This window comes from Solanum lycopersicum, chromosome 1 (genome assembly GCF_036512215.1).
Source record: "Solanum lycopersicum chromosome 1, SLM_r2.1".
In the NCBI taxonomy this organism is placed as follows: Eukaryota; Viridiplantae; Streptophyta; class Magnoliopsida; order Solanales; family Solanaceae; genus Solanum; species Solanum lycopersicum.
In genome coordinates this window covers 62150464-62163663 of record NC_090800.1, presented here as the reverse complement: position 1 = coordinate 62163663, position 13200 = coordinate 62150464, and positions in this window count along the sequence as shown.

The window sequence follows — 13200 nt, the reverse complement described above, 5'->3', positions numbered from 1 at the left end:
ATAGGGTTAATGTGGTCGGAGACCCTGACCCTACTTACAAAGGGGGAGTAGATACATTTGTCATTTCCTTTGATAAAAATCATTTTAGTCTTGTCGAATTTCTTTCGCACAGTAAAAATCATGGATGAGCAAATGTGAGGGAATTTTACTATCAAAATAAAAATAACAATGAATTTGTTCAAGTTACTTCTAATATTCAATGGTTAGAGTTTGTGAAAGACTTAATAGATGGTGATGATCTTCATACATATGTGGTCCATAAAATTGATGAGTCAGAGGAATTGCCGAATCCAACGAGTATTTTAGTATGGTCAAGCTCGTGTTGATGAATATGTGGATAAAAATACTAATAAAACTATGGAGAATGTGGTTGTTTTAGATGTGAAAAAAGTTGATTTAGTTCTCCATGGGGCTGCTATAGATCTTCCTAATATAAATGTTATTCCAGATGAAGATGGTACAAATGTTGATCAAGAATTGCGAATCTTTAGGCTTAAAAGTTGGAACAAAAAAAATCCTAATCCTAGAAAGAAAAAGGAAGTACCTGTTGGGTTTTATTTGCCCTTAATTTCTTACCATAAATTGGTTTTCCTTTTAGGAAAAGATTTTGGATAGAGTAATCCTTTTTCTGGTAGGAAAAGGTTTAGGACTCTATAAATAGAGGCATGTTCCTTCTAACTTAATCAACATTCACAATGTAGTCTTAAAGACTTTGAGAGTTTTGGTTAGGGGGAATTTATGGGTTACAAACTTGATACGTTATCACTTGTGTGAACCTCCCATGTATTCCTAGTGAATTGGTTGAGGTTGTTTCCCTCTGTATTTTGTACTCTCATATTTATAGTGGATTGCTCATCTCCTTTGTGGACATAGGTCGATTGACCGAACCACGTTAAATATTTGTGTCTTTTGGTATATTTCTCGTTGTTTTCTTACTCGTGGTCTTTCGAGGTTTGCTTTGCTAGCTTCCACATTTACACCTGCTTATTTTTTATCCTAACAAGTGGTGTCAGAGCCAGATTCAATTATGGAGTCAGGTTTATGGTTCGATAATTGATGATTGAACCAGGTTAGAAGGATGTGTTCATCTTGGCGGGTGTAGTTCTAGCCGCAACCTTTTTGACAGTAATGAAGATTTTGTTGGAGAAATTGTTTCAGAGAGGTTCTCTGTGTTGAGACATAAATTTTGCAAAGGAGATTATGGAGAGGAGAAGCAAGTTGTTTAAGATTAAGTGAAGAAGGTGGACAAATTTATTTTGTCAGAAATTCAGGCCAAGGGGGAGATTTGTTGGGTTTTATTTGCCCTTAATTTCTTACCATAAATAGGTTTTCCTTTTAGGAAAAGGTTTTGGATTGACTAATCCTTTTTCTGGTAGGAAAAGGTTTAGACTCTATAAATAGAGGCATGTTCCTTCTAACTTAATCAGCATTCACAATATAGTCTTAAAGGCTTTGAGAGTTTTGGTTAGGGGAGAATTTAGGGGTCACAAGCTTGATACGTTATCACTTGTGTGAACCTGTTGACTCATGGATTTTGGATTCTGGTGTATCTTTCCATTTGTCTCCAAGCAAGGAGTTGTTCCAAAACTTCAAATCAGGAAATTTTGGAAAAGTATATCTTTATGACAATAAAGCCTTAGAGATTGAAGGAAAGGGGGATGTTTGCATAAACACCACCTCGGGAAACCATGGACATTGGAGGATGTCAGATATATTCCTGGGATCAAAAAAAATCTGATCTCTGTTGGTCAGTTGGATAGCACGGGATATGCAGCAGAGTTTAGGAAAGGTTCGTGGAAGATCGTGAAAGGTGCTATGGTAGTAGCTCGTGGCACCAAATCTGGAACCTTGTACACCACTGCAGGGTGTATAAACATGGCCGCTGTTGCTGAAGGTGCTTCCGGTTCATGTCTGTGGCATAACAGACTTGGACACATGAGTACTAAAGGAATGAAGATGCTGGTTGCAAAAGGAGCATTAGAGGGTCTGAAGTCTGTTGATATGAGTATTTGCGAGAGTTGTGTTATGGGCAAACAGAAAAGAGTAAGCTTCACAAAGACTCCTAGAGAGCCAAAGAAAGTGCGGTTGGAAATGGTCCATACAGATGTTTGGGGACCATCTCAAGTATCATCACTTGGAGGATCCAGATTCTATGTTACCTCCATTGATGATTTCAGCAGGAAAGTATGGGTTTACTTCTTGAAGCATAAGTCAGATGTGTTTGCAACTTTCAAGAAGTGGAAAGCTGAAGTTGAGAATCAGACCGGTTTGAAAGTCAAATGCCTAAGGTCTGACAATGGAGGAGAGTATGACAAATCAGAGTTCAAGGCATTCTGTGCAGCTGAGGGAATCAGATTGATGAGAACAGTCCCTGGTAAGGCAAGGCAGAATAGAATTGCTGAGAGGATGAATAGAACATTGAATGAGCGTGCAAGGAGTATGAGGATACACTGTGGGCTTCCCAAAACAATTTGGGCGGATGCTGTGAGCACAACTGCATACTTGATCAATAGGGGACCATCAGTTCCTTTAGGGTTCAAGATTCCAAAGGAGGTGTGGACAGGAAAATAACTCAAGTACTCACACTTGAGGACTTTTGGTTGCATTGCTTATGTTCATGTTGATCCAGAAAAGAGAGACAAGCTTGATGCCAAGGCTGTGAAGTGTTACTTCATAGGATATGGTTCTGATTTGTTTGGTTACAGGTTTTGGGATGAAAAGAATAGAAAGATCCTGAGACATTTTGACGTGACATTTGATGAGTCTGTCCTGTACAAGGACAGAGAGTAGAAGGTTTTAGAGATTACAAAGCAAGTGGGAGTTGAGGTTGAGTTGGAGAAGAGTAACCCCAGAGATGTCGAAGCAGATACTCAACCAACTCCTACTGAAGAATTTGAAGTGGAGCAAGTTACACCTGAACAGGAGTTAAGGAGATCATCCAGATCCATCAAGTCACCAGATAGGTATTCACCTTCATTACACTATCTATTGCTGACTGATGAGGGGGAAACCAGAGTCTTTTGATGAGGCCCTACAGGTGGAGGATTCGATCAAGTAGGAGCAAGACATGGATGATGAGATGAGGTCACTTGAGAAGAACGACACATGGGTGTTGACTAAGCTACCTGCAGGGAATAGAGCTTTGTTGAACAAATGGGTGTTCAGAATCAAGACTGAACCAGATGGTAAAAGAAGGTTCAAGGCTCGTTTAGTGGTTAAAGGATATTCACAAAGGAAAGGTATTGATTATGCTGAAATATTCTCTCCTGTTGTGAAGTTAACCTCTATTCAAATTCTGTTGAGTGTTGTTGCATAGGAGAATTTGCATCTAGAGCAAATGGATGTAAAAATAGAGTTTTTACATGAAGATCTGGACAAAGAGATCTATATGCAGCAACCGGAAGTATTTGTGGTTCCAGGCAAGAAACACATGGTGCGCAAGCTCACCAGGAGCTTGTATGGACTAAAGCAAGCACCAAGACAGTGGTACAAGAAGTTTGACTCCTTCATGACCAAGAGTGGATTCTGTAAAGCTGAAAAGGATCCTTGTTGTTACTTCAAGAAATACACTGATTCATATGTCTTTCTACTCTTGTATGTGGATGATATGTTGATTGCAAGATCTAGTATGAGGGAGATTAACAATCTGAAGACAAGGTTGTCTGCAGCGTTTGAGATGAAAGATTTGGGTCCAGCAAAGAAGATTTTGGGGATGAAGATTTCTCGGGATAGATCTGCTGGCACTTTAAATCTATCTCAGGAGTTGTACATTGAGAAGGTGCTGAGCAGATTCAGGGTTAATGATGCTAAACCCAGGACTACTCCATTGGCAAATCACTTTAAATTGTCAAAGGAGCAGTCACCCAAGACTTCCGAGGAGCGTGATCACATGGCACTTGTTCCATATGCTTCCACAGTTGGTAGTTTGATGTATGTTATGGTCTGCACTAGACCTGATATAGCACATGCAACGGGAGTTGTTAGCAGGTACATGGAGAACCCTGGGGAAGAGCATTGGGAAGTTGTGAAGTGGCTTCTGAGAAATCTGAGAGGTACATCCAGTACTTTACTTTGTTTTGGCAAAGGCAAGGTGACTCTACAAGGTTTTGTGGATGCTGATCTGGGTGGGGATGTTGACTCGAGCAAGAGTACATCCGGGTACATTTACACCATTAGTGGAACAATAGTGAGTTGTATGTCCAGGCTTCAGAAGTGTGTTTCTCTTTCATCTACTAAAGCTGAGTATGTGGCAATAACTGAAGCTAGGAAAGAGATGATATGGCTGACAGATTATCTTGAGGAATTGGGCAAGAAGCAGAGCGAGAAGATTCTTTACTCAGATAGCCAGAGTGCCATAGAGTTGGAGAAAAATCCAGTCTATCATTCGAAGAGAAAGCACATCAGAAGGCGATACCATTTCATTCGCAGGGCAGTGAGGATGGTGATATGTGCTTGAAGAAGATAGAGGGTGCAAAGAACCCGACAGACATGTTGACGAAATGTGTTGATGTTGGGAAACTGAGATTATGTAAAACCTCGGTTGGTCTTCTGTAGTTGTTGCTACAGATGTTGCAGTGTGGTAAAGATGTTGATGATGAAGAGATTTTTTTTTTGAGAATGTATTTTTTGGATGACTGAGTCAGTCTCCAAGTGGGAGTATTAGAGCCTGATTAAATTTAGGCTTTCCTATTTATTCTCTATTTTAGGCTTTCTTATTTATTCTCTGTAACAAAAAATACTCTGATTTATTAATATAAATAAACCTCACCGCTGTGGAAGTTTACTCATGGGGTGTTACCACGAAGTATTGGGTTTTCTCTTTCTCTCTCTAGATCTTTCATCTCTTTCTCTTGAAAGTTCTTGTGTTCTTCATTCATCTAGTTTGTGTGCGTGAATTCGATCCTAACAGTACCTGATATTGACAAAGGCTTTAAAATAGTGGAAAAAATAAGAAGGATAGATATGTTAGCGAATTAGAAGGGATGAGCAGTATACTGATAGTTCAAGATGTAATAACGACGATACCACAAATGTGTTAGATGTAGAAGCTATTAGGGGTGTTGATCAAGAAGGAAGAGTAAACAAAATCATATATGATATAAAAAATTTAGGAATGATTTGACAAAATATACAGTAGAATACAACTATCAAATTATGTTAAGGCCTAGTTCATGAAGTTCATAGAGTGAGGATTAAATGTAAATTAAAAGAGAAATGCAAATGGTTGTCACGACCCTAACTATCGTGAGTCACACCCATACTAAACCACTTAGTGGGAGAATAAAAGACTAACCTGAAATCAACCCAACACTATTCAAATAAGATAAGTTCATCATACAAAAGCAATGAAATCAGTTTAGTCAACAAAATAATTGATTAAACTCAATCAATATTTCAAAAATAGTTAATGCGAAAAGCAACCCATAAGAACTGAAAGTCATCATACCAAAACTCTAATAATCAAGACAGGGAAAACAATCTCAAAACTAAATATAAAACTAAATTCTAATGTATGTGTCCAACTACATGGACAAGAAAAATAAAGGAATCTATGAAAGCTTGAAAGATGTAGCTCACCCTAAAATTCGAATTCAAACATCTCTTAACTAAGGTCTTGAATTTGCAGTGGTAAGATACCCTGGACTTAACAAGGAAAGAATAGGTAAACTATTATTATACAAACCACAATATACTAGTAGGATCACACAGATGGTCAAAGATTCGAATGTAAACAATTCACTGTAATTCAGTAACACAGAATAATGCATATAACAAGTAACAAACCAGATAGACTCTTAGTCACATGTTGTGAAACAACAATAACTAGATTCTTGTCCCATATGATCACAAATTCAAATGTATGGTCTTCTCATGCAACCACAATCACATACCTAGTCCTCTCGCAGAACCCAAACATAAATTATTAGTGTGCCGATGTGGTGTCAGAGCTATTTTGCAGTCAGTGTAGTAGTGTGGTACCTGAGCCATCCATAGTTAGTATCGTGATCCAAAGTACACCCTAGAAGGGACATGGAACATAAGACCCCAAGAGGCCTATACAAACTACTTGACATACATACAACACAACATAATAGAAAAAAATAGAGACTCTCATAAAAGGAAAGAGTTTGGCATAAAAGTGGAAGTCGACAAATAGTCTAAACAAACAAATCTAATACATTAAGGAAGAATATGAGACGTAACCAGTACACTACGTACAACATCTGGAAACTAAAACATAAGCACAAAGTAAAGGTGGCATGGTCCTCGGAACATGAGGATTCACCAAGTCTTCGACAATCAAGCACTCAATCACTAGCCACAAGCGAGAGGAGGAGAAATATCTGACCCTACATTATAAGACAATGTAAGCACAAATATTAATTTGTACTGGAACTGTACTAAGTATGAGTGATATGTATAAGAATGTAAAACATGATAATAAGGGGACATAAAGGAAAACATGGTATGTATGACCAATCTAAATTACACTAAAAACTTTTAAAGAAGCATCATAAATCATGAACATGATCAATGCATCTTAAACCACAGTGAAAGACTCATAAAACATTTGAAGTAACTTGAGTACGTTTTGTGGGATATTAGCCTTGAATGACAATAAAGCATACAAACTATAATATGGAATCCGATGTAACTCTCATACAGATAAGGAAGAGTCTAATTTCCAAGGTAGAACTCTTTATCATGATTCATATGCTATTTTGGATCCACTATCTAGGTCATTTAACACTATCCTAGGGGGAACATAGTTTGAAACTAGAGGTATCTACTAGAGACTATTCTATTTGAGCCTACATCTTTAAGTTCTCCCGATGCTAAGTCAAATCCCAACAGAATAGTCTTTTCATAAACATAACATTATACATGGAAAAGCACAACTAAATTACAAATAGAAGATTAAATCATCATGGAGTAGCTCCTTAAATTATGCATCATGCATGTGTAAGAAAACCTTTAACAAACCATGATTCCTTAAAATGTGAGAAAATCTTTCACAATTTCATTGATGCCTATCTTAAAAGCAACCTTTAGATTACAAAACCCCTTTTTATAAATTATGCATAGACATTCATAAATCAACGTTCAGAAATTCATAGCTTTGTTCATAAATCCATATCTTCATTAATTCATAGTCAAAATCATGAATGATGCATGGATTCATACAAAATCAATTGTAAAACATGTAACGAAATTAAATTAAGAAGACTAAAATCAAACAATTGAATAATAAAAATGAAGACACATGGAGAATTTGATGAAACCCTAATCAATTTTGATGAAATTAAATTTAGAGAATTGAGATCTTTTGGGACTAAATGGGTGAATTAAATCCATTGATGAATTCACACATACCTTGATGTTCAGATCCCAAAATCAAAGGAGGAAAAAGGAGACTTTAAACTTTAATTCTAGTTATGAACCTCGAAACTTGAGAGAATCTAGAGGGGATGAACTTGGATGAAATGTGAGATTTGAGAGAATGAAAAGGTTTGGGTAAAATTAGGAGTTGAAAGATAGTGATAGGTCTTAGCATTAGGGCCAAAACGATATAATATAGGTACTAAAAACATAGGGAAGATCCAAATGCCTTTATAAATACCTGTTAGATGACTTTTACAAAATGGACCTACGCCGTACTGGTCAACCGTTGAACCAATTTCAGAAACCTAAAATTATATTACTTTTCACTGGACCAAACTACGATCTGTCATCAAGTTTGCGGTCCATAGACCTTAAATTTAAGTCCAAAATTTTGCTAAGCTGAGATCAATTCTATGAGTGCCATCTACGAACCGTCAAAATTTCCAGGCTCGTCCTCGCTACCCGTAATCTTAGGATTCCAAAATCCTACCCAGTGTCTAAGGGACCTTTCTACGATACGTAGGAAGCTCTACGAACCGTAGGTCAATCTGTAGCATTAGATTCCTGTGATAATATCTTTTTCTGAACTTCTTTAATTCAATTGAACTTTCAATTTTTGAGGTGTTGTAATATCTGCCCATTCGGAATATTTGTCCTCGAAAGAGACTCAAGCTAGAATGGATAGCGTAAGAGAGAAACTAAAACCCAACATGAATGTAAACCTTATTATATGTACATATAAACATGGAGAATCACTCCAAGATAAACCATAACATAACATCGACTTTTTATTAACATGCTTACATATGTAAATACAAGAATGACTAAAACACATGAATTTGAAAAAATTAACCATGAGGGACTAATACCTCAATCTAGAATAAAATTAGAGGGAAAGTGATGAAGATATCGGGATATCACATCCGCTTCGTCCTCCCAAATATCACCCTCATAGATATGATTCTTCTAAACAACCATTAAAGAAGCAACTTCCTTGTTTTTTTTAACTTCCAAATTTGTCAATTTAGAATCTCAACTAGAAACCCTTTATAAGAATTTTTTTCTTTAAATCCTAAACCTTCCAAAGGTACAATGGATGTCAGATCTCCAACACACTTATTTAACAAACAGAAATGGAATACCATATGTATCGATGCTAAATCATTAGAAAAGTCAAGTTAATAAGCAACCTTGTCAATACACCTCAAAATTATTGCACCACATGGCAAATACTAAGCTTTCCTTTCTTTCCAAATCTCATTACACCCTTCATAGGTGGAATTTTCAAGTAAACCCAATCGTCAACATTAAATTCAAGCTCTCATTTTCTAACATTAGCATAAGATTTTTTTTGTCTTTAAGCCATTTACAACCTTTGGCAAATGATTCGAACCTTTCTCATTACCTCATTTACCAACTCGATCCCTATTAAGAAACCACACCAACTTCAAACCAAGAATTAGGAGAGCCTCACTGTAACAACGGGGAGCACCCCCTAGAAGTAACATGGCAGACTTGACCTCTCAGAGGTCTTGCACAAGCCCACAGACATCATTCATCGCATTGTCTTAGGAAATTTAGTGGAAAATTTAAATATTTTTGATAGCACATCATATGCTAGCACATCTCTTTTGCCATTTTAGACTCAACATCAATAGAGTAGAATAGGGACACGACCCTTAACAACATAAAATATATGTAAGCCCTTACACATACTTTAAATAACATCTTGACATAGGAAATCCTTGAATCTTAAGGATCCCCTTTTTGGAGCTTGGGAAACAACTATCAAGCTCTTCACTTTTGGAGACATCCTCTAGCCATCACCACCTACACTTTGTGTAAAAGATGAAGAAGAATGACATTAGTACAAGAATGCACATGCAAAAACATGCATTGGAAGAGAACATTTAGTTAGAAACCATGTGTCATGTCTTTTAGTAAAACTTCATGAAGCATTACCACAATAAACATCATATAGTTCACATACCTCATATAGACATGTACAATAGCAATAACATTACATAAAGAGATATTTCACATTTAAGGCACATTCAATATTTTCAGAGTCTTATCTTCTTTTACATTAATTCCTTTACCCCCAAGTAACCCGTTAGTAATACTTAGTGCAACACATAAATAATGTCCATTCCACTATCCACACTCAAGAATCACCTTAAAGTCACCAAAGTGAACATTAATCAATCTTCATTAACTTAAACATATTCATAGAAACATAGTCATACCATGAGAACATACTTCACATATGACCCAACATAATTTATGAGCCTCATATAAGACTCATCGCATCATAATATTGACTCATTTAGTCCTTATACTTATTTCAAGGCAACATGCAAGTCAATACTACCAATATCATCATAATGAGACAATAGTCAACAAATGCATATCAAGTAAGCCTTTTGTCATATAGTCAATGAGACCAACATCATACATATAATCATGCAAGTAGAACAATATTACCATGTAATGCATAAGAGAAATATATATATATATATATATATATATATATATATATATATATATACATTTAAAACTCCCTCCTAGAATTCCTTTCAAGAGCTACTTGTGCAATTAGGTAAAGTCCCATACCCTCACATACACTAAGCAACTTCCCTTAGGTGATCCTAGTTAGGGTTCATCATCTTACTTCCATTGTCCATTTTACTTTAGGGAAACCTTAGCCTCAACCAACATTAGACGATGTGAGCTAAACATGGAATCCGATGTAATGGAACCCCAAACCGAAAAGAAGTGCTCTACTTTCCAAGGTAGAACATTAAAATCATGCTAGCATATTAGGTAGATCCACTTGCTGGGTCCTATGGGGGCAACATAGTTAAGGAACTAGGAGATGTATAATTGAAACCCTCTTTATGCCAATTGGCATTGTAGTTTCCACCTTATGAGGACATTGGTGAACATACCTTCCTTTTTGGGAAGGGGAACCTCTCATTGTCAAGTTCACTCGGTGCTAAGCTAAGTTCCCTTTTTGAGAAGTCTTTATCAACATTACTTATAAAAATAGGCTTTAGGAGATTAACCCCTCATATGTATAGCTCATAGGTTAATGATGAGAATGTCCTTTCATCAAAACCTAATCATGTGAGAATATCCTTTCACATGGACATATCATATTCATAGCATAGTTTATTTTAGAGTAGAATTGACCAATACCTTTCAAAAGACCCTACTTTACTAGATTATCACAACATGCTTCATTCATTTATTGTGCGTCTACGTGTACATATATGAGGAAACCTTTCACATAAACACATTTAGACACTACATGATCATGCTTTATCATTCATATACTTTACTTCATAACATAAAATTAAGATCACTTCTAATCCCTCACAATCAAGAATTTATTATCATCTAAGAATTATCATGTTCATAGTTTAATCATACATTCATACTTTTATCCATAATGAATCACCGTAAGAACTATTCTATCAAGGTACACATGACAATGTATAGGTAAAGTTCCATATCCTTACCTATACTAGTACACCTATCAAATCATCCTAGTTAAAATACATCTTTCATACTTTCATGAATATATTACACTTGTAGTCATGCATGAGTTGTGTGTGTGCCAGCATTGGTCATCTTGATCACATAAGAGAGATAACCACTCTTCAAGGAGTCACCACATATTCATATCCCTCAAGTCATAAGCAACTCACACATAGATTATTAGGGACTATAGACCACACACCAACATTATAGCATAGGAGACAAGACATCTTCATCATTTGATCTAAGATTCCTAATCATACTTAAGACCACACATTCATATATGGGTACATAGGTAGGGGGTCATTCTAGAATGACATTCATCATAACCAAACAAATATAGACCATACCTAACCTTAACATAATTGTTCACATGTAGGAAAGATCATCAATACACCTATAACATGATAATAGTATTAGAGATGATACTCATCACATTGAATCATACTACACAAATTTCCTTCAAGGCTATGATACAACACGTAAAGAATGACAAGAATGTAAACACCGCCACCATAAGTGGACCATACCGCACAATGTCAATTCAACTACCATAGGCTAAGGATTAGGGTGAACTTACAAATTCTCCAAGCTTTGATCATCATTTATAAATTACCAACAATTAATTACCAATTTAAATAGATAATAATAGTAATAGACAATTCAACACAATCGAATCATAAATACATTATAATCTAATCAAGATCACAAGACCCGCATTATAAGTCAATTTGAGAAATTATTAGGATCAAGAGTTATTCATGAAATTGGATTAAAATTAATCATTAAAACACTATATAATCATAAATTTATTATTAGGATGCTTTTGAAATAAATTTGACAATGAACCAATGCCTAGATTGAAAGATAACAATTTTGATCATGAATTCTCTTTGAAAACCTTTGAAAGAACTCCTTAGATGGAAGATTAACTAAGGATGAAGGATTACCATACCTTACTACATGAGAATTCCACAAAATTTTGAGAATAAAGCATGAGAATCCATCCTCTAGGCTATTCTTGAGCTTGATTACCAATGGAGGTTTCCAGAGAGAGTTTCTTTTGAGAGGGAAAGTCTAATTTTTAAAAATGAATTGTGAATGGGGTTTTCATGTTATTAACCAACTTAATATACCTAAAAATAGACAAAATTACCGCCTAGACTCTATTTGGAACGTGGGGTGAATTTCCCAATTCACCCTCACTTGGCAGCATTTAGCAAACAGATTGCAGGTCCAAACTATGGATGGCAGTGACAGACCGTTGGTGGAACAACGACACTGTCCTGCATATTCGTTGTCTGTGACCGAGGGTCTTAATTTGGGGGCTGATCTCCCATGTATAAGTGTGGAGAAATGCCCCTAATCGACGGAGCATAGGTCAGCGAACGGGGCGTCGATTGCATGGTCGTTGATTGACACTGCTAAGGCAGTGCACTACCAGCTTTTGGGTCCTCCACAAGGGCCTTTTGGGTAGTCCTTCAGGAGTTGTGCCCAAAAATTTCGACCCTATATATGATCATACACATTTTAAGGTCCTATCCAATCATTTTATGCACCAAACAATACGTAAAACATGCTAAGGCACACTAGCACACCTAAAGACTAACTTTTGAGCGTCTTGGTGATTCTTGGACTGACCTCTAAGCTTCTTCAAATCAATTATACAAGCTGTAAAACACTTCATTAACATGTTATTAAACTTTTAAGAAACATGTGAGGTTCTAGCTACCTTAGTTCATTTTTGAGGGTCTTACAATATCCCCCAATTGGGAACGTTCGTCCTCGAATGACACTTGGAAACATTCTAAACACTTTCAATGACTCAAAGACCCATATAGCAGCTCACAACATTCAACATATCATCATAAAATAGTCAACGCACAAAAATTACAAGGAACACTAACTCCGTACGATCATGAACTCAAGGTAACACAAGCAAGTAGAAACCTTCACTCATCACTCCTTAATGTATCAAACGCATAGTCATTTCTCATGTTCATAGGAGGAACATACTTATCCTAATGATGATATGGTCTTTACTCTTCATTTCATTAAGAGATAAACATACATTATCATTTAAATCACACATAAGCGTATTCAGCATCATCACTCAATGAGCAAATAACCAACTCATACTAAGGCACATAGGTCATGTGTAATGTAGATCACCAAAGATCCTTATCACTTAGGCAGAATACCATTTAGGCCATACATAACATCTTCATGTTTAGTTGTGTTCAAGGAGAAAAATTTCCTTCTCCTCAACATACTAAC